Raw genomic sequence first — 24,705 nt, 5'->3', positions numbered from 1 at the left:
AATTGATGACGAAAATTTTACCTTCTTGAACCATGAGAACAGGCTGAAGCTATATCAAAAACCCCAATCTAAGGAGGAATTTGTGGAAGATATTATGAAGAAGGAGCTGGAAATGGTGGAGAAGGAAGTCATTCCTTTCACTACCTCTTCTTGATTTTCTGCCATAATAAAATGAGCTTACTTTGTTCCTTCTCGTGCTCAGTAAACTATGAGAGGAATGTCTATTGGGTACATGTTTATTCCTTTTTCCGGGCCCAATGGACTATTTACGGAAAAGGAGCCCCTTGGAGTCTTCTTTCTCAGTATTTCAGACTCTCTAAAATTGAAATCTGGCGAGCATGGACTGCCTTGGGCTCATTAAAATCACAGGTCAGTAGATCCTTTGGGATCCTCTCAATAAATTTTTTCTTCAATTAATTTTTGGTTTGCTCGTGTTGGAATGATGTGGGATTTCTTGAGGCCTTCCTTTCAACAATCTTGGCCCAACGACATCAACAAATTATCTTGGTGCAAGATCAAAGTTTTGTGATGCCTTGATGCTTTTATGCCTTAATGACAGGCTATCTCGCCAACAGCAATGGGGATTCATTATGGCTCCTTGACTGCTAGATCCTACAGGGGGTTCGAAAACAACTCATAGATTCACACCTGATAGGATGCATCAGATGTACGTTGGTGCTCACTCTCATTAATGGTGATGGGCCTCGCATTGGTTAACAACTTAAATTAATGGATGGTAATCCAGTGAGATCACTGCACATTCGACATCAACACCTCCATTCATGTGCAATGAACTGTACAAAAAGGGGAAAAAACATTTTCCTACAGAATTTCAGCAGTTACGGTTCCATTTACTGCAACAACACCACTAATTTCTTGACGAACAAAGAACAAACATAGCATATTCTACAAAATCTGAAAAGTACTAGTCATTTTTATTATTAGTTGAGACCATGAACTATACAATTGTGCATATGATGTGATTTAAAGGTGGGTTATCATTTCAAGACCAAGATCAGTCGTCATCTAAGTACTAGACCATTGAAAGGTAAGGTTGGTAAGGTATTATTTGAGGTAGGATGCTTAAGGTAAACGTAATGATACTTTAATTCTTAACTTTTGCATGAATGTAAGTCACAGTAAACCTTGCGGAAGAGAGAGACTATGAGCCGTTATGTCATAAATCGAGTTCCATTCCTAACCATCATTTCTCTCACACATCCTTTGGTTATATTTTCAAGATTTATCCTGTAGGATAGATCATGATGAAAATCCTGATCACGTCTTGCATTTTCGAAAATTACCATATTTCTTGAATACTTCCAAATTTAAACTATCGTTGTCAAGTTTTTTTTTTGCGCTAAGTCTTAGAGGCATCTCTGTGAGTTGAATCAACTTTGTTCTCTCCCATCCCTAGATATGTCAAACATGCATTTTGCTGTTAGGTTTGAACCTCAGGGTCCCATGCTGTCGGACGTTGACCCCCAAAGTAAAGCAAGACTAGATAAGGCAGGGTGGTTGCCTCTATTTCTGAAATTTAGTGGGCATAATTTGGAGGTAACAAAGTCCTTTTCTCTGAATCTAAATGGTGACAAAGCATGGGTGGGGAATGTTCAATTTAGGTTGACAAAGGAGCTAGTAGCTTGAGATTGCAACATCCCATAGGAAGGGGACCACTAGTTCAAGAATCAACTATTTAACAAAGAAATTTGCGCACCCTTCCTCTGGAAAGAACATGCAAATCCTGATTGGAGTAAGGGAATCCCACATGATTTCATTAGAAGTAAGTATCGATGCCTTTTGTTTTTCTTGCAGAAATACATAACCTGTGAAGGCCGCTTTCAGCTAGCATTTTTATTTCATATGCGTCTTCTCGACCACTTCCGAGACATGCCTTTTAATTTTCCCTACTATTTAAGAATGTCCCTGATGAAAATGTCCACTGCTACCAAGGCAAGGGAAGCCCACATAGAGGAAAACCTCTATCACCATGGGTTGATACAAATTATTATGATAGAGGTTCTATAGAAGAAGAATAAAACATGGGAATAATTCTTGTTAGAGAATTACCTCCTGGAGGATGAGAAGGACCCTAGTTTGTTGGAGCCTAAGGAGGAAGAGCGAGTAGCAAAGCCGAAAAATAAACCCCGAACCAATGGTCCATTGACAGAATAGGAAGTGGTCATGACTGTGGAGACTGTACGGAAAAAAAAACCAAGTTGAAGGGCCCTTCTACCCCTGCCAAGTGTTTTACAAGAAGCCAGGTTGTGAAGCCGGCAACAGGGGAAAATGCAGAGGAAGGGGTACTGCCAATTAAAACTGATAAAAAGAGTAATAGGTCCCAAGACCTGTCCAAAAGGAAAGGGAAGGTGGATTCAACTAAATTTATTAACAGAGAAGAAGTGGAGGCCACATCTTTTCAGAATTCATAGTTGCAAGAAGGAAGAGAGAAAACAGTTGGAGAGGAACTGAGTTTTCCCCAGTCCTCTCATGGACAGCATGACAGAGAGGGAACTTCTAAGAAGAAACAATCTAAGAAAGAATTGGAGGAAAACATTGATGAACTTACTTTTTCTGAGCTGGTCCTTCGAAAGGAGAATGAAATCCCAAGGGAAAATAACATACACATGCAGAAGAAGTATGATGAGTGGCATCAGAAAGCAGCTTGGATTATGAAGAATAAACAGGCCCAAATTGATCACCTTCAGAAAAAGAATGAGGAGTATCAAAATCTGGTTAGGGAAGAGTCCAACAGAGCCCAATTAGACCTCTTGGCTGTAACACAGGGCACAAACTGAATTTTTTTTCCTGAGGATGCAACATTTTTTCCTGCATAAGGGACATGCAAGAAGCTAGGTGTGGGAGAAATGTTAAGTCCCATTTTTCTCACTTTTTGATAGCCCCATTGTTATAGACATTTTTGTGCCTTACAGCTATAAGCATGAAATGTCCATAATCTAAGGGATCCAAAGTCCCTAAACATGTTGTTCCTACCCCTAGAGGAACAAGGCTAACAAACCACAGCAATTCACAGTATTTCTCCACCAGAAACTGCTCAAAAACAAGTCAATTCAGGATCAATTCAGTGGCTCCACTAGCTGTCTGCGCTGAAATGCAAAGTCAACACTAGCTACCTGCACTGCAATGCAGGTAGAAGAACTACCAGGGTGCGCTGAGCGAGAGTTGACAAATGGCAAGTTCATTCCAAGAGGTGTCAAGACCCAGGAAGCTTCCAGAATCTTCCTCAATGACACTTGCCTCAGTGAATTCGACTAGTGATGAGTAAGAGGTTCCCAATCTCCAAGTGGAAGCAAGAACCTCCAAGTGGAATCAAGAACTGACAGAGGGAGAGGACACTAGTCAGATCTCAAGCTGACTCATCCTCTCTCTAAACATCTATATATGGATCTCTCCTCCATGAGATCTAGAGGCTGGAATTTTGTTATTGCAAAGAATTGCTGTTGGTTTGAGACTAGAATCATTGGGTGCTTAATGCTTTGAGGGAAGGTGAAGATAGGAATTTCATTTGCTGGGAAGGAGATGCTGGATTGGAGCCCTCTGGGTTGTATCTCTTCCTGAACCTTGTTATTCATCAATAAAGCTATCTTGGTTTCTCCTATATACTGATGTATCTTTGATGTATGATTGCATTAGTATGTTTAGTTTATTTCTAATCCTAAACTAGTTATGAATATGAATCTATGTCTTTGTGTAGTGTTCTCTTCTTGTGATCTTGCAGAGACCTCTTGAAGCTGGGCGAGCGAGAAGGCAAGTAGCTGGGAACTCTCAAAGAGAAGAGAAACCGGATCGAGGGGCAAACGGAAGACACCGGTTAGTCCATCCATCTCTCTTCATTCTTAATTCATAAAGGAAGAATACTAGAATAGCTGTCTCTGTTTGTTGCTAAGGCACTGTCACACCTTAGGTGGATAGGATCGTCCTGCATAGGCATTTTTCCCCACAACAAATTGGCGACTCCGCTGGGGAGATCGGCTTAGTCATTTTATTTGTGTCTCTATCATTGTTTGTTTCATAGACTCAACAGCAACAATCGAATTGCATCTGCTATTCTCGGATGCAAAGTAGAGAGCTGCTGCTTTGATCCAATCACTGGATTTGTCTATGATCTGAACAATGGACTCACAAATGATTTGATGATCCTTTGTGATAGATCTTAGCCCTTCCTCAAAGCATCCCTTTGATTGTACCTTTCTTGTTGCTTTTATTTGGCCTGAAACCGTAGATTAATCAGCAAATTGTGACCCAGAACCCAGTGAGAAACTCTCGTTTCTCCTTCAGCGCAGACCCTGTGAAGAGGTTCTGCATTTCAACGCAAGTCCCGTGAAGGCTACCTGCGCTGAATGTCAAAACCTCTGTTTTGAGGGTGCGCTGATCCAATTAGGCCTTGTGCAGCTGGTGTTCTCTGCTCTGTTTTGCCTTGTTTTGATCTCTGTTTTTTGCAGCCTGTAACCAGCATAGGTACCTGTCTGATAACTCCTTTTCTCTGCTTAAATTCCGCCTCCTTTTGTACAAAAATACTGTGAGTGTTTTTATGTGTTTTTGGCGTCATTTACAGTTTTCCTTTGCAAGAATGAAATAGTCATCTTGTAGCCCTTGATTCAGATCTGTTGACTGTGATCTTAGGAGAGAGTTCATTGGCTATTTGCAGTTGATTATACATTCATTTTTTTCTTTTGGTTTGAGTTTGTCACTTTTAAGTGTCGAAACAAGTGTTCATTTCGAAAATCGTTAAGTGTTGTAATCTCTTCTACTCTTTCTGATTTCGAAAAAGTAAACTTGTTTGTATTGGTCATTTAAAAGCAAATTCAAAGTTGTACAAAAATCTTTCTTTTTAGGCATCAATATTAAGAAAGCAGAAAACAAACACATGCATTGTGCATTTGCATCTTGATAGTTTGCATGTTTGATTTAGGAAAAGTGCATTAGAGTGTGCTGATTGCTCTTTGAGAAAAGATGGTGTCTTTCTTTTCCCTTTGTAGCTAGGATTTTCATGGTTGAAAAGATAGAAAAGCTTGCTTATCATCTTTAGACTGCATTTAGGAATTGTATCATACATCTCGTGGTGAACCTCAAAATGCAAACTTCTAAAAAGATCAACCTAAAATAAATTGAATGAACTTAACAACGCTTTGTAACTTAACACACAACATAGAGGTCTAGGCTAGAGACGTGTTCCGACGTCGTAAAACCTGGTGACTGTCGATCTCGCTGATGGTGGGTGATTCCTCCTGAGGGACGATAGCGCCAGTACGGATTGTGCTCCCACGTACCGTCGAGTATATATTGGGAGACCCCTATAGGCATAAAACCTTTATCCTTAGGAAGCCGTGTCGGCCGCCCTACTGATCGCAATGCACTGAACACAACATTCAGGAAGATCGACCGCCCGTACCTTAAAAAGTATTCTGCGGTTTTGCGAAAAGTTTGGCACACCCTCTACCTAGAACTCCAGAGCAGTTCCTTTTGGCCTTTTTCAAACTCTATAACGGAAAAAGTCCACCCGAGCATTTGTCACTTCGGGCTCGTTAAAACATCGAAGGAGACTAGAGTCATCTTTTGCTTTTTCTCGACTCTTTAAAATTGAAAAAGCAGGTTGTGTCTAAGCGTCGTTAAAATTTATTTTAAACGGAATAATCATCACCATTCCCTCGTTGATCTTCGAAGTTAGTCTCTTTTCATCGTAAGTTCTTGTAGAATCGCTAGAAAATCTTTTGGATAGACTAGATATGTCTGAACAACCGTCGACATCCAGGACTGTGTCATCCGACACAGCAGCGGCAGAGCCTCCTGCTGCTACCCCAACGATGTTCGATGGTATACCATCTGTCCCGGCAAGTTATCAAAAACAAGCCGGAGTCCCATCAGGGACTGCTTCGACGACATGGTTAGTTCCTATTTCTTCATCCGGATTATCATCTGGTATTTCTTATGTTGAAACTCAACAAATTGATCCAATGTGTCTTCAAAGGCCAATCTGCCCTTTAAGTACTGGATTGCCACCATATGGAGGGCAGTATGCCTTTTCATTGTTCCCTCCCGGAGAACAACCATATGGGAGTTTACAACAAAGTTCAGGTCAAACTGGAATTACATCGAGCGGTTGGGTACCAATACTGCCTCAGCAACCAAGGGTTGTATATTCAATGCAACCAATCCACCCTGTGTCGAATATTCCCACTATACCTGCTATGGTTACTGCGTCGCAAGTACAAGCGCTACCTGTTATATGTCAACCCCAACAGCCTCAGGTTGCAATACAACAGCCTCTTGTCTCAACGACTCAATCACAACCTCAGGTTAGTGCCTCCTTATCTGGAGCGACTCAGGATCAAACAAGTACTGTGACTCCTCATCTTGGTCAATCATCCAGTATTGGTCAACAGCAAATGGTTCAACAACCAGAGCTGGTTCAAACTCAACAACCCCCATTCCAGCAATCATATCAAGGACCTGAGCAACAAGTCTTTGTAAGTAATGGGCAATCGCATTTCCAAAGCGGTAATCAACAACCATATTATAATGGTTATGCCCATCAACCTTGTCAAAGTTGCCAGCATCAAATACATTATGCTGGTATGATCGCACCCACTGCTCAGGCGATTCAACAGTTTCCCTTTGTAGCAACTCTAGAATTACCAGATCTAAACCGATTGATGAATGATCCAATTGCTTATGCCCCTTGGTGGCCAGCGATTCCGCATAAACTTCCGTCAGATATTCCTAAATTTAATGGAAATCCGGGTGAAGATCCGTCGAATCATGTGATGACATTTCATCTGTGGTGTTCATCAAACACCCTAAACGATGATTCGATTAGGCTTCACCTTTTCCAGAGGACGTTAACTGGTCCAGCGGCAAAATGGTATATTGAATTGCCTAGAGCTTTGTTCAACAACTTCAGTACCTTAGCCACGACTTTCTTAACCCATTTTCAATTACCGATAAGGTATGAAACGGGAACGGAACTCCTAACCAACTTCAAACAGACAACGGCCACTCACATATCTGATCATATACATGAGTGGCGACATCGTCGTAGGATGGTAAAAACGTACGTCCCCGATCAGCTATTAGCTGAATGGTTTATCAAATCCTTACTTCCTACAATCACGGAAGATGTGGCAAAGGGGGGAGTCGTAACAGAAGAGCAAGTCATCGCTCGTGCGCAATATCTGGACTTGGTCTATACTCAGTCTGGCACGCTCTACGACAAAATACCTGACGCCCCTAGACCGGAATTCTCAATTCCTCCTCCTCCTAAATCAAACAATGACTCTCATGCCATCGATGGCATGATTGGCACGACAGACACGAAATCGACAAAGGCTACATCTACAAGGGCCCGTAAGATTTCTAGTCAAAATGCAAATGAGGAACTTCTTGCCTCGGAAGTAAATGCCGCGTCGACCGACAAGGGCAAACAACTGAAGCAACCAGGGGGCAAGAGGAAAAAGAAGGGAGAAAAAGGAAACCCCCTGCGGGGTGTCATATATGCGATGAGGATCATTGGACGAGAGATTTTCCACATATAGCTGAAGTTAAGAAACTAAAGAGTTCAAAAACCTCAGCAGTATTGACTGATCCGTTTCCAAGCCCGGGTACCAAACTGGTTGCTAATCAAAATGCTTCCCGATCCCAAGTGCTTATGTTGTCTATCTCAAAGCAGCAAAATGATGCTTTGGCAAGGAAGAAAGATTACGAGAATCCACAGGTGTCGAATAACAAGGCTAATGAACAACCTAGTAGTTCGACAACAACTTTGACCAAAGTTGTGCCACCCACCATTCCTGAACAAACGATAAAGTCGCCAAAGGGAGTAGTGTACAAGTCGACATTTAATCCTCGTGCAAAAATAGCACAGAATTATAATATAATAGAGGACCTGGCCCAATCGCCGTCCGCTATGTCGACGCTTGAGGTACCGCAAAATTGCCTCTCCCAAGAGCAAGCTTTATTATCAGCAATAGGTGAAATTGACCCAATGGACTCCAATCTTGTGGCCTTTGATCATAAAGGATATGACCCTCAGTTACCAGCTCAACTAGCTTTCCTTATTCAAGTGAAAGCCCTCAACAAAACTGTTCATCGAACAATTATTGATGAGGGGCATCTACGTGTATTATGTCGATGAGTTGCTGGAAGAATTTAGGCTCACCACCCTTGTCGAGATCGTCAACAACGTTAAAAGCATTTGATGGACGATCATACACTCCATACGGGATTTTAAGTAACTTGCAAGTTGAACTAGGGGGCAAAATAGTAGGAATTGATGTTGAAGTAATTGATGGAAACCTCGATTACAACATCCTACTGGGAAGGCCCTGGATATATGCCATGGCCGCAGTTGTGTCAACATACTTCAGGAAGATTGCATTTCCCTTTCAAGGAGAAATTACAGTCGTCGACCAACAAACTTTCCTCCCCGACAGTTCACAAGTTATGGGAAGCATTCCAATGATCCATGGAAGCAATCATTCGCTTCAAAATATTGGAGTAGGTCTCCTAAAAGACCCTGCCTTAATGGGTACTTTTGCCCTACCGCCTGCAAGTAATCTAGCGGAAGTGGCCACAGTGGAAACCTACAATATGAAATCTTCTATATCTAATGGATTCAGAAGATTCCTAAACATTTTGTCAGCGTGGATCATAGCCCTAATAGAAACACTGTAAATACGGTGGGCTTCGAGGACGGTTCTAATCTCGTGTCAACCTCGTTAAAAAATGAAGCAAGGAGTCATGAGGATAGTTCTTTTACTGTGTCAACCTCATTAAAAAATGAAACAATCTCCTTTCCAAATCTCAAAGGTAAACCTTCATTCCAACCACCAAGTTGAATGCAATGAAGCTTGGGGGGCATGCATCTCGATTTGCGTTGTTATGCTGGGGGCATGCAAACTTATCATCGAGCAGTTTTAGCACATAGTTCATGCTCGTTAAAAAATAAACGCAAGATCCGAGCAGTTTTAGCACATAGTTCATGCTCGTTAAAAAATAAACATAAGATCGAGCAAGTGTTTCAATCCACGTTTAAGCTCGTTAAAAAATGAACTACCCGGTAAATAACCACAGTGAATGTAATATCATCAGCCATTAAAGCCTTGGTCGTGTTTGCACCGTCACCTCCACTTTTCCATTGGCCGATCATTCACCTCCATATGTTTGTTTACCGATTTTGAGGAACAGCTGCGAAGAGTGATTTCACTAGCCATCCTTGTGACACTGCCGTGATTGGAAAATTCCAACCTGTACCTGGAATCAGCTGCTAACCTATTTCATCACTCGTTCCTCAAAAGACGAGTCTTCTTTAAGCTCTTTTCATCTGACTCGTAAAATATGAAAAGATTGCCGAGTCCTTGGCCTTCCAGCTCGTTAAAGGGACAGGAAGTGCTATCCCTCCTCTAGATTTTAATCTTTTTGGACCTGAGGGATTATTGCACAAAAAGATCGAGTGCTTGTTTTATTCGGCTCGTTAAAACTATCGGAAACTCATCCCTTATGTATTGTTTTATACTTTTTCGGACCTAAGGGATTAGATGACGAAAAAGGACTTTTGGAGTTAACTTTATGTACCTTTTCAGACTCTCTAAAAATGAAAAGGACCGAGTTATCTTTGTCGTTAGACTCGTTAAAATCATTAAATAGGGACAAATTTGTCTTTAGACGAGAACGAGTTTCACTATCGCTAGGCTCGTTAAAACATAGCGATGGGCTTGCCCGAAGGGCAAGTTATAGAACAAGCATATGTTATCCTCCTCAAGCTTGACAAAAATAAAGAGGTACTGGTCAGCAATGACTGGGGAAAATTGGGAGAAACTCAAGAAAACTTTGATGGTAGCAAGTCGCTCTTGAACATGACACTTTTCCTCCGTACCACAATCGGGTTGGGTTGTTTCATTCACCGGTCACATCACCATGGTCTCGCCATACCATCCATATTTGGGGTAATGCTACCGATCCATCGCACCAGTGTCGCCATATGTTCAAGTGAAGTCGTTCAGAAAAGTCAACCGTGTCCCATCCACTGCCGTACATTATCCTTCATCCTTTCATGACCGCCACCCTGAATCATATGTCACAGATCGTTTTCACCTCCATCAAAATAATTAGCTCCGTTTCGTGTCATTGATGTAGGATTCATTAAGGCCCTCCTTTGATGGATCGCTTCTTGTCGACATCAGCTCATTATCCAAGAAGTTGATCTAGGAACAACCCCTTCAGTACTTTGAAGCTTGCATGCCTCAATGGCAAGTTTCTCACTTCCGGCGACAGGTATACATCAATGACCTTCGACCGAAAGATTTTGCGTGGTGTTCGACGCCAAGTCCTTTATTCACACCACGTGAATTGTACTGTAGTACCTTGAGGGTCATTATCATTATCGGTGATTCCTCTCGCGCTTGTTAACGGTTTACCTCATTGACCGGTAATCAAGCAATGTCTTTCCATGTTCGACTTCAGAACATTTCTCACATGGATCGAATTGTACTTAGAGTGAAGATCGAACGAGTTTGAAGACCCCGGATCTAGTTTCATCCATCCGGGCTGCGATATATATTCAGGAAAAAATAAAGACATTGACATGTACATCATTGCAGCAGATAATCATCCTACCCAAAGGATGATAATTTCATCAAAATTATCAGTCTACCATCAGACGATTCTCTGTTCTATGTACAGAAAAATGAATTTATAAAGCTGAGAATGGGAATTCCCACCTCAGCCAGATCATGAAAGCAGTATGAAAAATAATGTATTGTATTGTATCTTATTACAGGTCTCCTCCCAGCATTGGATGAACTTCGGATCCTCCTGATAAAGCATTTCACCCGATAAACCTCCTCATACTTTAGGGGGCAACTGTTATAGACATTTTTGTGCCTTACATCTATAAGCATGAAATGTCCATAATCTAAGGGATCCAAAGTGCCTAAACATGCTATTCCTACCCCTAGAGGAACAAGGCTAACAAACCACAGCAATTCACAGAAGTTCTCCACCAGAAACTGCTCAAAAACAAGTCAATTCAGGATCAATTCAGTGGCTCCACTAGCTGTCTGCACTGAAATGCAAAGTCAACACTGGCTACCTGCACTGCAATGCAGGTAGAAGCACTACCAGGGTGCGCTGAGCGAGAGTTGACAAATGGCAAGTTCATTCCAAGAGGTGTCAAGACCCAGGAAGCTTCCAGAATCTTCCTCAATGACACTTGCCTCAGTGAATTCGACTAGTGATGAGTAAGAGGTTCCCAATCTCCAAGTGGAAGCAAGAACCTCCAAGTGGAATCAAGAACTGACAGAGGGAGAGGACACTAGTCAGATCTCAAGCTGACTCATCCTCTCTCTAAACATCTATATATGGATCTCTCCTCCATGAGATCTAGAGGCTGGAATTTTGTTATTGCAAAGAATTGTTGTTGGCTTGAGACTGGAATCATTGGGTGCTTAATGCTTTGAGGGAAGGTGAAGATAGGAATTTCATTTGTTGGGAAGGAGATGCTGGATTGGAGCCCTCTGGGTTGTATCTCTTCCTGAACCTTGTTATTCATCAACAAAGCTATCTTGGTTTCTCCTATATACTGATGTATCTTTGATGTATGATTGTATTAGTATGTTTAGTTTATTTCTAATCCTGAACTAGTTATGAATATGAATCTATGTCTTTGTGCAGTGTTCTCTTCTTGTGATCTTGTAGAGACCTCTTGAAGCTGGGCGAGCAAGAAGGCAAGTAGCTGGGAACTCTCAAAGAGAAGAGAAACCGGATCGAGGGGCAAACGGAAGACACCGGTTAGTTCATCCATCTCTCTTCATTATTAATTCATAAAGGAAGAATACTAGAATAGCTATCTCTGTTTGTTGCTAAGGCACTGTCACACCTTAGGTGGATAGGATCGTCCTGCATAGGCATTTTTCCCCACAACACCCATAAGACCTTGTTGTCCCCTTTTTGAACTCATTTTGATTTCTAACTACTCTTATTTCACCTATATTACCTAAGTTTTGACCACAAGGGTGTTGTGTGCTCACGACATGCAAATTATCTTAAAAAGTATTATTTTACCTTTTTCTTAAGTATTTATTGAATTTAATCGTTTCCTAATAAAATTATCATTTTTGATTAATCGAAACCTTATGCAGATTAGTCATGATTTGAAGTAGCTCTGAGATTTCCTGCAGACAACCGTGGTCGCCGATATCCTATAGACACTCCACGATTTCCTGTAGATGCGGATTTCCTGTAACCGCCTAGATTTCCTGCAGCAGAATCAATGATTGGATATGTTCCACTTAGTTTCAAGAAGAATGCGAACATGGTTTTTATGAGGAAATCCACCTACATGGATGTTGTCCTATTGGCTGCCTCAATTTCATCATTGAAACCGCCCAAATCTTCTGTCCTCTTCTCGATGGACATATTGGGAAAAAGCTACAGAAATGTAATGAAATTAGTTTGATCCATGCTTTCAGTCATGGATCAAACTCAACAGAGCTATTTTGTCATTATGTTTAGTTATTGATAGCAAGTAGTTACAACATATTAGTTTTCCTAATTCAGGCAAACATATGCCTTTGGACTTGTATAAATTTCATTATGTTTCATTTGCAAAGGGGTTGGTTGGTCGAATATATTAGACTTGTACATCTTTGTAATTATTTTTAGATTAATAGAAAGTTATATGTTCTGTTGATCTCTTGGTGTAAACTCATTTAACAGTAGAGGGGTTGTGATTAAGGGAGGGCCCCATTCGCTCAAAACTCCATTAGTTACAGTATTTGTATTTCTGTTGATTATTTTTATGCATTAGTAAGTTATTTACACAACTAATGTTTCTCTTTTCTATATTTTAGCAGCATATATGAAATGGTTGGATAAAAAAGTTTATTTGATAAATGCGTTTGGAATCATTTAATCAGGTTTTAGCTTCTTGATTTTTATGATTGTCTGTTTGGTCTTTTATCTTTTCTGATCAACATCAACAATATCAAGAGTTGTAGAGGGATGATTGGATCCACTCAATAGCCTAATTTTCTGCCAAGTGTTGATGTCGAAAAGGGACATTATAGCCTTGTGTATGAATGGTTTCATTAGAAAATCAATTAAGGTATTAGCCTACATATATTTTGTGCAACATCTCATAAGCTTACCTACCCTTGGTTGATGATTTATGTCTATTAAATTATAAGTCTATAATTTTTCCAAACAGTGTGTTTTTGTGGTCTTTCAAGCTATAATCCATGTCTGAATTCCTGAGTTTCTAATGCATATTGCATAAGAGATTCCTCGCGTAAAATGCCTTCCTTTCTGGTATTGAGTCATGTCACAAGGTTCACCAAAATTCAGCCTTGGGTTTGAAATTTGGTGAACCTAAATTTTTTTAATTGAACCTCATAGCCATTGACCAAGTCCATAGCTTAAAACTCACAAGACTTATGTCACAACTCAAGCTTGTAATCTATTCTTGCATTTTCAAAGTACATGATAGCATTTTTTATGTTTGTTTATGTTTATATCTTATTATTTTATGTTATATTTCATTTCAATATTAATATATGTACAATAATAAAATAGATGTATATAGATAAATCTAATAGCATATCTCATCCAAACCTCACTAAAAAATTAAGACTCAAACCAAACCTAATCTATGCCAAACCCGAACTCAAACCTGAACCATGTGACTTAGCTGATTCCTACTAGTTATCAATAAACAAGGCTATTTAAGGATGAGAGTTTAGTTTTGAGTTTTTTATTTGATGTTGAATTTATTTTGTGAGAGATAATATCAATATGTCCTTATTTGTTATCCTTCTTGCACACTTGGTTTTGAAGTTGATGCCTTTGTTTAACTAATGGTTTTCTATAGAATTTTACAGCCAATAAGATGATGGTTGATTCAAACCTAGAGAGGGAAATTGTTGCTTATAAGGTATGTCCAATGCAGGAAGTTCTATATTTTACATTGATCGCTTATATCTACATTTTTATGTCAGGCATGAGACTAGTGACTTGGTCATTGGAGTAATAAAGTATTGGTTGAGGATTTTAGATAAGTTCAACATAGGGTTGGGTTACAATATGCATATGATGTTGTGTCAGCCAACAAGATGATTATTTAATGAAGCCCTCCCTGCACAAGGAGAAAATTCAAAGTAAGGGCACTTTCAATCCTTTTCAGAGAGGTTACAAAACAAAATCAATAGATTCTGCATTAGTTTTATTTCATGTAATACAAGTTGGATGAGTATATACTACATAATAACATCAATCTTCTTTCTTTTGGTCAAAATACATCTTCTACGTGTACTAGAGAACTGAAAAATGATTTTGTAGAAACAAAAGTAAATTTCATATGCTATAGTTGTGAAAAACGACTTTGATACTCAATATATGGTTGATCTTGTCTCATTTACAAATACTTTTTGGGCTTTTCGTTTGAGGTGTTATTACTTGTATACATGTAGATTTGTATCTCATCAATAGGCCATAGGCATAAAATAAAGAAATGCATTAACATTAGAGTCACATACTCAAATTGATAATGTTAATATGAAAGAAAGAGAGCTGGTTTCTACCTACTGGGTAGCCTTTACTAAGGAAATATATTATTCATTTGTTGTGATGTTAATTATTTTTAGAGAAAAAAATTCATTTTGGACCTGAGGAACTAACTAGTTGCATATCCAATAGGAAGGCATGCTTGAACATTATGGACTTATGTAAGTGAAAAAAAGAAGTTGGGGTTTGGTTAGAGATGGAACTAAACACCATTGAATATTCTTCAGTTCAAGTTGAAAATCCTATTGTGGGAGCTTCTGGGATCATTCTGACCAACAACTCTGTTGTTAGTTAGTCCAAGGATCATCCTTCTTGTGATGACCTAAGCAACCAAAACAGTTTGAGTGGGACAGTAACTATGCCAAATGAAAATGGACACCATGCAAACTCAAATCATAATAAAGGTATTTTTTGTTACTATTTTGGATGCACTTTGAAGGATTTGGTACTCTAGGTTAGCTTTTGTCTTAAGGAATTGTTGACATGAATTACATTGGATGATTAATAACCTGATAATGAATCTTCCATGGAGGGAATATATGTAGGGATGGTTGGAGGTAATGGATATCTTCTAGGATATGCTCAGGAGTCTACAATGATAGCATGGCCGACTTAGCCTATACAATATATGCAAGATTTTCAATCTCATATTGCTAGGCCTAGACCTCCATTGCAAGGTTTTCATGGACTTCCAATGCAAATATTTCAACTTGGCTCTCCATATTATCAAATTTATATTGGAAATCCTTTCTAGCCACAACACATTGGAGATCCTTGATTTGTTCTAGCTCAAAGGGAAGAATCAAATGGTTTGTTTAATTTGTCAGGGTTGGAACAAATGCTGCAAAAGAAACGGAGGTCGGAAGTACTGAATCTTTCTCAAGATCTCAATCTAAAATACACAAAGGTGAACATTCTGATCTGAAGAAAAAATATATGGTTGAACATTAGAAATTTTTTCTTTCCCCACACAGAAAGTTCCCTTCAGGAAGGAGAAGGATTCAGACAAAACACTCTGGAAATAAACGCTCAAGTATGGTAGTGATTCAAAACATAAACTATGTTACTTCAAAGGGATATAATGGAGTAGTTGGAGAATATTTTTAAGAAAAATCCAACTCTGAGAGGGATAGTGATTCATGGGATGAAATTAAGTAGAAATTTGGTGAAATTATTGGTATTTCTGAGAAAAACAAAAATCACATCGGCAGATTGTCAAAGAGAAAAGGATCTCACAACAAGAAAGGTGGGGAACATGAGCTAAGCATTGAAAATGAAGATGTAAATGATGAGAATTAAAGCTAGCAATTTTGCATAAGTGTTTACTAAGAAATCATGAATCATCTCAAATAAAATCTAAGATTGACAACAATGATTCCTTCCATGCGGTAGCAGAGGATGATATAAAGAAGTATGCAACCATTAGTAATGTTAATGATTTTGTTGGAGGAAATCTAAGCTCGTTGAACATGTAAAAAAACAAACATGATTTTCTTTAGCCATGAATGGGATCTAAATATCACACCATGAGAGAAGCTACTAATTTGAAATTGATATTTGAATTAAAAGCCATTTGTAGAAAAAATATGACAAAAATCGAGAAGACTATATCGGATGAGAAGTTGTTGCTCCCTGAGAGGGCTAATTCTACCATGTGTTGAAGATGTTTCTCCCACTTATTGGAGAGAGAAATTATCCTTTCATAAGATCACAACAATAAATGAATCATTTATTGTGTATAAATAACATACTGAAATGGAATTAGCTAATACAAATTCACAATGGGTTGTAATGGTTGATGACAAGCACATAATTACTAGGAAGAATGATCAACAACATAGAGAAAAATAATGGGTGAGGTTTAGTTGATGATTCTTTCATGGTCCCAACCTGATCTACAGTCCATGAACATGCCAATAAAGAATGTATGACTAACATAAATATGGGCTCTGGGGTTATACCAATTGATAAGGTCAAACATTCTTCCTATAATGTACCAAAAAGTAAATTTGAAACTTCTATTCTCTGGAAACTTGCTGAATTGTTTATGATTCCGGAGACAAACTCTGAAAGAGATTCCTTAACTCAAGAATGGAATCCTATGACATATAATGATACCTAAATTTTAGTCAAAAATGCTGATAAAATGTATCTTGATGAAGATTGTAATGGTCAGGTGAATGAACAAGGGTCTTTGATAAGGAAACAAAATGATAAAATTGTCAAGGAACTAGCACGAACGAAAATGGGATGCAAGGATGGGAAGTTGAAAGCAATAGAAGAGGTATTAGCAAAGAAAGGAGTTGAAATGGCTGCAACGAGCAGAAAATCAGCAAAGTCAACCCCATTGGCTGAAGCACAGTTTCATTCCCAACAATATGTTCCTTTAAAGCAAGTTTACAAAGGAATAAAAAGGAGAAGGTATTCATATTTTTTCTTTTAAAATTTTCTACACTTTTAACCAGTTTCTATTTATAAAACATGAAAGAAGTTGGTTTGTTCTAGCTGCATTGTAATGGATTACAATCTACAATATATTTCTATTCAGTAGCATATATATTTGTAACATGTTTTTTTGGTGGAGAGATATTCAGGAAGAGGAGGAGAGGAAACAAATTGAAGATCTAAAGACACAAAGACAACAACAAATTGCAGGAGTGACAACTTCAAGTGTAAATAAATTGATAACTAACTCCCATATTTCAAGGCCATAATAATTGAAGCATATACCAATAAGTAAATTATCTTTAAGTTTTCAGAAAAGCATAAATACTCCTTACATAAGCACTGCACATTATCTTCCTACACTAGTCAAAAAATTCTCTACTGAAGTAATCAATAGATTGAGTTTGCACAAACACAAATCAAACCAATTGAAGGAAATTGATAGTCAATCCATTTCTTCTCAGTCAAGACTAAAGAGAAAATGTCAATTTCTCGAGACAAAATGTTACCTTCTCCAATGAAACATAATCCAGACAATTTTAAGAAACACAGTAGACAAGCTATTTCTACCAAGACAAAAATTGATGATGATGTAAAATCTAATGGTAAATCATCCATTCCTTATAAATCTTTTACAAAGGGCTGTAATGAAAAGGTGATGGATTCAAATGGTTCAAATATTTCAAACAAAGAAAATGGAAATATCTCTAATGTTAATAAGAAAAGAAAAGCCAACTTTAGTTTTGTAGATGGAGGAAGAGGTTGATAGATTAGAAGCTAATGACATGGTTTCAAAGTCATATGAAAATGACTTAGATATCTTGAATTCAAAGAAAAAAATAGTCACTCGTTGCAATGAAGATATTTTCATCTGTAAGAAAATAAAATGGAGGGTCCCTAAAATTTCCTTGAGATTTGAAAAGTGGCTATAAATAATCACCCAGATAGTGTTGCCATACAGGCCCTTTGTGACAATGAAGAAAGTAACCTGGATAGTAATGCCATAACTATCAAGTACAAGTAGGATGTAGTTGTATATGTTACAGAGAAGCATATTAATGATTCCACATCACAAAATGAGGAAATTAGTCAGCCACTGAAATCAGACCATTCGAAGATGGCTGAAGATAAAGAATAGGTAGAAAGCTCTTCTCTAGATTATAATTCTAGAAAAATAGGAGAGGATTCAATCAATTCAAGCGTTTTTTTACTCAAGAATTAACTTTCTCATTACCTATCTTGAAGTTGGACCATGTTTAGCATCCTAGAGATTTCCATGCCACAACAGTGGAAGGTTTATTGGATGAAGGATTTAAAATTGTTGTGGTTGTTGAAGTTGTATCAACTTTGACTCAAGTGGCTACATCAAATTCTCTCAAGTCTAGTCATGATCTGGATTTAAACAAGAACGGAAAAAATTACAAACATAACCATAAATACAGAGATGCAACAAAAATAATACTTCATTTCATTAATGTAAAAAAGTGAAATATGCTTACAAACAGAAGTGGAAATAAAGTAGCTCGGGCAATGGTAGCTTATCTCTGAGAAGAGATGTGGTGGCTACATGCCTCTAAACTCCATTACAAAGAGGCTCACGGGATTTTTTATTATTGAACAATAAGATCAAACCCTAAACAACCAAAACCATAACCTGAGAATATGTAACACCAAGAATTTATGGGCCATGTTGGGGTTAGTTGGACAACCAACTTCCCGTGGTAATGACTTGGTCATATTATCTTCGTTTGATGCGCATGATACCCCATTGGAAAGATCTCTCTTAGGAATATGAAAAGAAGATAATTATATTACAAAATTGCTAGCAGTAGATTTCGAAAAAAACGTCACTTACAACGTCAAAATGGCTCTGGAAGTTTATGACCCAAAAATTGCTAAAAATAGTAAACTGTGCTACAATTAAGGAAACTGAAAAACTGAAAGAAACAATGGTGGGGGTCCAAGTGGAATTGACGAGTGGCCACCAATATCCACTTAGATCATCCTCCTCCCTTAGGAAGCAATGATTGCCATTGTGTTGAGTTCCTCAATGAGATGAGGAAACTTATGTTGAACTTGGTCCTTGGTGAAGGAGTTGGCCTGCTTTGACAACTCGATACAGTTGGATCTTCTGCTGGTGAGTGTGCTTGATCTACGTGTCCATGATTCAATTAGTTGCAGCTTGTTCCATGCAATCAGGATTTAAATCTGTTGGTGTGAGTTATTTTGCAATGTTAGATGTGTCTAGTAATGGTAGAAAGAATGGATGAAGGCAGTCCACATTGAACACTGAATGCAAACCAAGGATTGGGGGAATGCTGAGCTCAAATGCATTGTCTCCCACAACCTTGGTAATGGTGTAAGGACCATATCGGAGTGATCTGAGTTTCCAATATGCTCTGGTAAGGAATTCCTTTTGCAAATGCAACCAGACTTTGTTACCCACCTGAAACTTATGTGGCACCCGATGTTGATCATGTCACTGCTTGAACTTGGCATTTGATTTGTCTAGAATGTCATGGACCTACTGGCAGATATGTTGGATTTTATCAATGAATATGTTTTCCTTATCAGTTTTGGATTGCACATGAGCCGAATCTGGCTGAGTAGTTGCAAATGGAATGGCCACATCATGAGACATAGTGGCTAGAATCCCAAGCCCACCTGAAAAGGGTCGTGGCCAGTAGAGCTGTGGAGAGCCCACTTATAGCTGTGCTGAACATAGGGGAGGCTCTCATTCCATGTGTGTGGATTCTTTGAGTTGTACATGCATAAAATGTGTACGATCATCCTATTGACGACCTCTGTCTGGCCATCAGTTTAGGGATGGAAAGCTGTGGACTTAGTGAGTTTGGTGTCCAACATCGACCAGAGACTGGACCAAAATGTATTGAGGAACCTGCTTTCCCGATCTAAGATGATAGACTGTGGGATCCCAAAGTGTACTCGCACTCGTTCAAATAAGAGTTTAGCAGTGGATTCTGATTTGATATTCTTCTTATAGGCCGCCATAATGGCCATCTTCGAGAATATGTCAATGACCACAAAAACAAAATCATTTCCATGCTTAGTAAAAGGAAGGCCCAACATGTAATCCATGGAGATGGATTCCCAAGGTTGACTAGGGGTAGGTAGCGGAGTATAGAGGCCTTTCTTCTTGATGGTTAGTTTGGAAATGGCGCAGGCGGTGCAGGATCTAATGTACTTCCCGACATCTTGTTGAAGATTCAACCAATAGAAGTACTTTTGTAGTACTGCCACCATTTTCTTGACCTTGAAATGCCTAACAACCCAACTGTAGTGCGCTTCCCAAATCATCTTGGCAAGCTCGCTTGAAGGAACAGAAAGGTGACCCAAGCAGCATAACAAGGCATATTGGAGGTGAAAATCTCGAACATGCTAACCCTCCAAGGGCATCTGGTATGTGTGGCTAAATTCTGGGTCACTTTTGTAGAGAAGTGGCCAATCAGAAGTCTCGTGCCCACAAGAGTTGAGCACGGTGGTTAACACCATGATTGGTGGCCGATTGAGGCAATCTACAACATTATTAGTGTTTCCCCATGCATCTGTATGAACTGTAGGGGCCAATGGTCTATGTGGATGACCGTTTCCTTCCCTAAAATGCAATGCTTCCATTGTTGGCAAGCCTGGACAATGGAATACATCTCTTTGTCATAAGTGGGATGCTTCTGGAATGTGTCTAAAAGTGTCTCAATGTGATATGCCACTGGATTCCCATGTTGAGTAAGGACTGCCCCAATAGCATAGTCAGAGGCATCCGTCTCGATCTCAAATGGTTGTTGCTAGTATGGTAATGCAAGCACTGGTGCCGAGCAGAGGTGATGTTTCAACTATGTGAATTCCTTCTATTGAGATTCAGACCAAAAGAATTTTTATTTCGCTCCTCCCTTGGTGATTTGACTCAAGGACTAAGTGATATGAGAGAATCCCAACACGGACCTGTGGTAGAAATTGGAAAGACCTAGAAAGCTGTGAAGCTCTATCAGAGTGGTTGGAGATGGCCAATCCTGAATGACTTGGATCTTGGCTGGATCCACATGCACCCCCCATTCATCAATAATGTATCCCAGATATTGAACTTGGGTCATGCCAAAAGTGCATTTCTCCAAATTAGCACATAGCTTGTGTTGTTGCAGTGTTTGGAGAACCTGTTGGAAGTGGTGGAGGTGCTCTTCCCAACTCTTGCTAAAGATCAGGATGTCATCCAAGTATACCCATACAAATGAGTTGGTGAATGGCTGCAAGATGTCATCCATTAGCCTCATGAAGGTTGCAGGAGCATTCTTCAACCCGAAAGGCATAACCAACCATTTGAAAATTCCCTCCTTGGCTTTGAAGGTAGTCTTCCACACATTAGAGGGTTCGATTAGTACCTAGTGATATCGTGACTTCAAGTCGATCTTGCTGAAATATTCCCCCTTCAGTTGGTCTAGAAGGTCATCAATCCATGGGATCAGGTACCTATACTGGACAGTGATCCTGTTGAGCACCCGATAGTCAATACAGAGTCTCCAAGTCCCATCCTTCTTTCCGTACCAACATGATCGGGCTCCCACAAGGCGATGAACTCGGTCGGATGTGACCTTTCTACAACAGCTCCTTAATCTGCCTCTTGATTTCATTGTTCTCTAGAACAGAGTGATGATAGATTGGTCCATTGGGAAGCGACGCACCTGGGGTCAGATCAATGGAGTGCTTGACCTGACAGTGCAGAGGCACCCCTGCGAGGGAGGTAACGATGTCCTCGTACTCCTCCATGACCTTGTCCACCTGTTATTGTTGTGTAGAGGGGTCCTATTTGGAAGTCATGGCCACTGTATTCTTCTTTCCTTGAGGGCATATCATCTAGAAAACAAATTTCCCCATTTTTGAAATGAGCTTACAACATTGTTTTGCAGTAACCAAAGAGATGGCGGTAGGCGATGCTATCTCTGGTATCCTGTAAAACATATTTCCCAAAGTAAAAATAACAACACAAGGCCTTGACTCATACACAACATGTCGCTTCAACAAGTATGGTTGGCCTAATAATACATCACAAACATCAAGGGGAGAAACATCACATAATATCCCATTTGTGACAGGCTTGATGTTTTAGGGAAGGCAACACTACTGGCTCACGTGAAGATCCCATCCTTGGTGAAGCCACCAGATGGTGTACAGTTGGGGATGTGTTATGGTCGGTAAGCCTGGCCACTTCACGACCTCTGCCGAAATGAGGTTCTTTTGGATCTCAATATCGACAATGAACTACGCAGGGAACCCTTTACCCACATCTAGGAGTGGAAGAGGCACTCCTCCTCCTCTGGATCTTTGGGTTCCTCTTTCTGGATCTTTGTGGTGGCGATGGTGGTGTTGGGCTCCACATTGATAATTTTCTTCCCTTTTTCATTTCCCTTGTCAAGTTCTGACTAAGATTTGGAACATGCATCTAATTCTAAAGCCTTTAGCTTAGTCACCAGTGAAATCTTGGCCCGACACTCACTTGTGTTGTGAGTGGAGCTCTTATGGAACTCACACCACTTTATCATGTCCTTGTTCAGCTTTATGGTGTTGTTCTTTGCTTGTGTATTTGGAGGGTTGTCCTGGGCCACCCCACCTTGGCTTTATCCTTTGTTCCATGGTTTGGAGGCACCTTTCCATTGCTTCAGATTCGCAGATCCAAAGTCTCGCTTATTCTGTTTAAACTTTTGCTCGATATTGATAGCGTATCGATACCCCATGCCAAGCGAGGAGATGTCCAGGAACTCCATCTCGTCCTGGATGTACTTATGTAGGAAGCTGCAGTATTTGAGTACCAAATGCGATTTAGAATCATTGATACCCAACTCTTTTCGAAGGGTATGAAAAATATTAGTAAACTATGGCACGTCTTGGTCCCTTCCTTGCTGCAGAGTGGTCCACTTTATGTGTTTATCCTCATAGCTTCTGATAGGGTAGTACTACTCCTTACTAACATCCTGGAATGAATTCCAAGTGGGTGTAGCTCGAAACAATGAGGTTGTACTTTCATCCTTCTACTCGTAGTGGGTTTCCCACCAATCCTTGACGTGGGGGGCGACTTTGAGAAAAGCAAAAGTAATCGTTTCCTGCCTGGAAAAATCATGAACAAAAAATACCCTTCTAACAGATTTAACCATTTATCTATAGCATCTGCCTCTATCTAACCCTCAAATATGGGAATGTCAAAGTCAACTTGTACCTTAAAGGGTGTAGTGCTTCTAGAGTAGCTGCTGGAAGTAGATGTGTCGCCCCCAGGTAGCTACTGAAGGATCTGGGCAAATTTTTCCATCATTGTGTTCCTTTGTCACTTGAGGGCCCCTTCAAGCAAGATTTTGATAGGATCTCCTGCCCCCTCGTCTTTCTTTTCATCCACCATGGGAGGCCATCGGGATTTGCGAGGCTGGTATTGCAAAGGTTCAACAATTTCAAGCCCTAACTCCTTATATCCCGACCTCGTTGGGGACATGCAAAGAAAAATAGAGAAAGAGAAGACCGCTTTGATACCACTGATATGGATTTAAACAGGAACACAAAAAATTACAGACATAACCATAAATACAAAGATGCAACAGAAATAATACTTCGTTTCATTAATGTAAAATAGTGAAATATGCTTACAAATGGAAGTGGAAATAAACTAGCTCGAGCGATGGTAGCTTATCTCTGAGAAGAGATGTGGTAGATACATGCCTCTAAAATCCATTGCAATGAGGCTCAAGGGCCTTTTTATTATTGAACAATAAGAGAAAACCATAAACAACCAAAACCCTAACCAGAGGAGATGTAACACCAAGAGTTTATGGGCCCTGTTGGGGTTAGTTGGAAAGCCAACTTCTCGGGGTCGTGACTTGGTCATATTATCTCTGTTTGATGCGCATGATACCCCATTGGAATGATATCTCTAAGGAATATGATGGAAATATGAATTTATTAACATATAATTGGCGGTAAATTTATAAAAAAATGTCGTTTAGGGCCTCAAAACGGCTCCGAAAGTTTAGGACCTGAAAACCGCTAAAAATAGTAAACTGTGCTACAATTAAGGAAACTGAAAAACTGAAAGAAATAATGGCGGGGGTACAAGTGGGATTGATGGGTGGCCACAAATATCAACCTAGATCAAGGCAACTTGATATGCAGTCAGATCATAGGAATAACTTTCAAGCTCCAAAAACTTGATCATGAGGAACCTTCTTAAGCAATAGTTGTGCATAAGTCATCTTTTGATGATCCAACTCAAACAATTTTTATTTCATATTAAAATCCAAAAATGATATTGCCTTTGAATAAAATGGAAGACTTACTTGATGATGAGAGTAATGTTACTAATGGAAGATTTCCATATTCTTTGTAATGACTTACTTCATCAAGGAAGACTTCTCATCATAAAGGAAGAGTTCCTCTGAAGATATTGTTAATGATATTGATTTCAGATTAAAAGTGGATTTTGTACTAGTAACTAAAAGTGGATTATTCTCATCATCAAGGAAGTTTTTGCAAATCATTACAAAGGAAATGAAAGCCCCCCTTAGCTAAGTTGTAAGGTTTATAGTCCAAAAGAAGTACACACATGGTTTTTTTTGCATGTATTCAATAATTACTAAAGGGCATTGACAAAAAAACTTGGATTGCCAAGTTAACTGAACATGGATAAATATTTAG

The 24,705-nt window shown here is 39.4% G+C and overlaps 1 pseudogene; it reads left to right on the top strand.

Annotated features, from left to right (window-relative positions):
• Positions 1–16,079: 16,079 nt before the first annotated feature.
• LOC149262016 (uncharacterized) lies at positions 16,080–24,333 on the top strand (annotated as a pseudogene).
• Positions 24,334–24,705: the final 372 nt, after the last annotated feature.

This window comes from Pinus tabuliformis, chromosome 6 (genome assembly GCF_031772625.1).
Source record: "Pinus tabuliformis cultivar Carrire ecotype Pingquan chromosome 6, CPIR1, whole genome shotgun sequence".
Taxonomy (NCBI): domain Eukaryota; kingdom Viridiplantae; phylum Streptophyta; class Pinopsida; order Pinales; family Pinaceae; genus Pinus; species Pinus tabuliformis.
The sequence above is the reverse complement of the archived record's forward strand: the minus strand, read 5'-3'. Positions and strand labels throughout refer to the sequence as shown.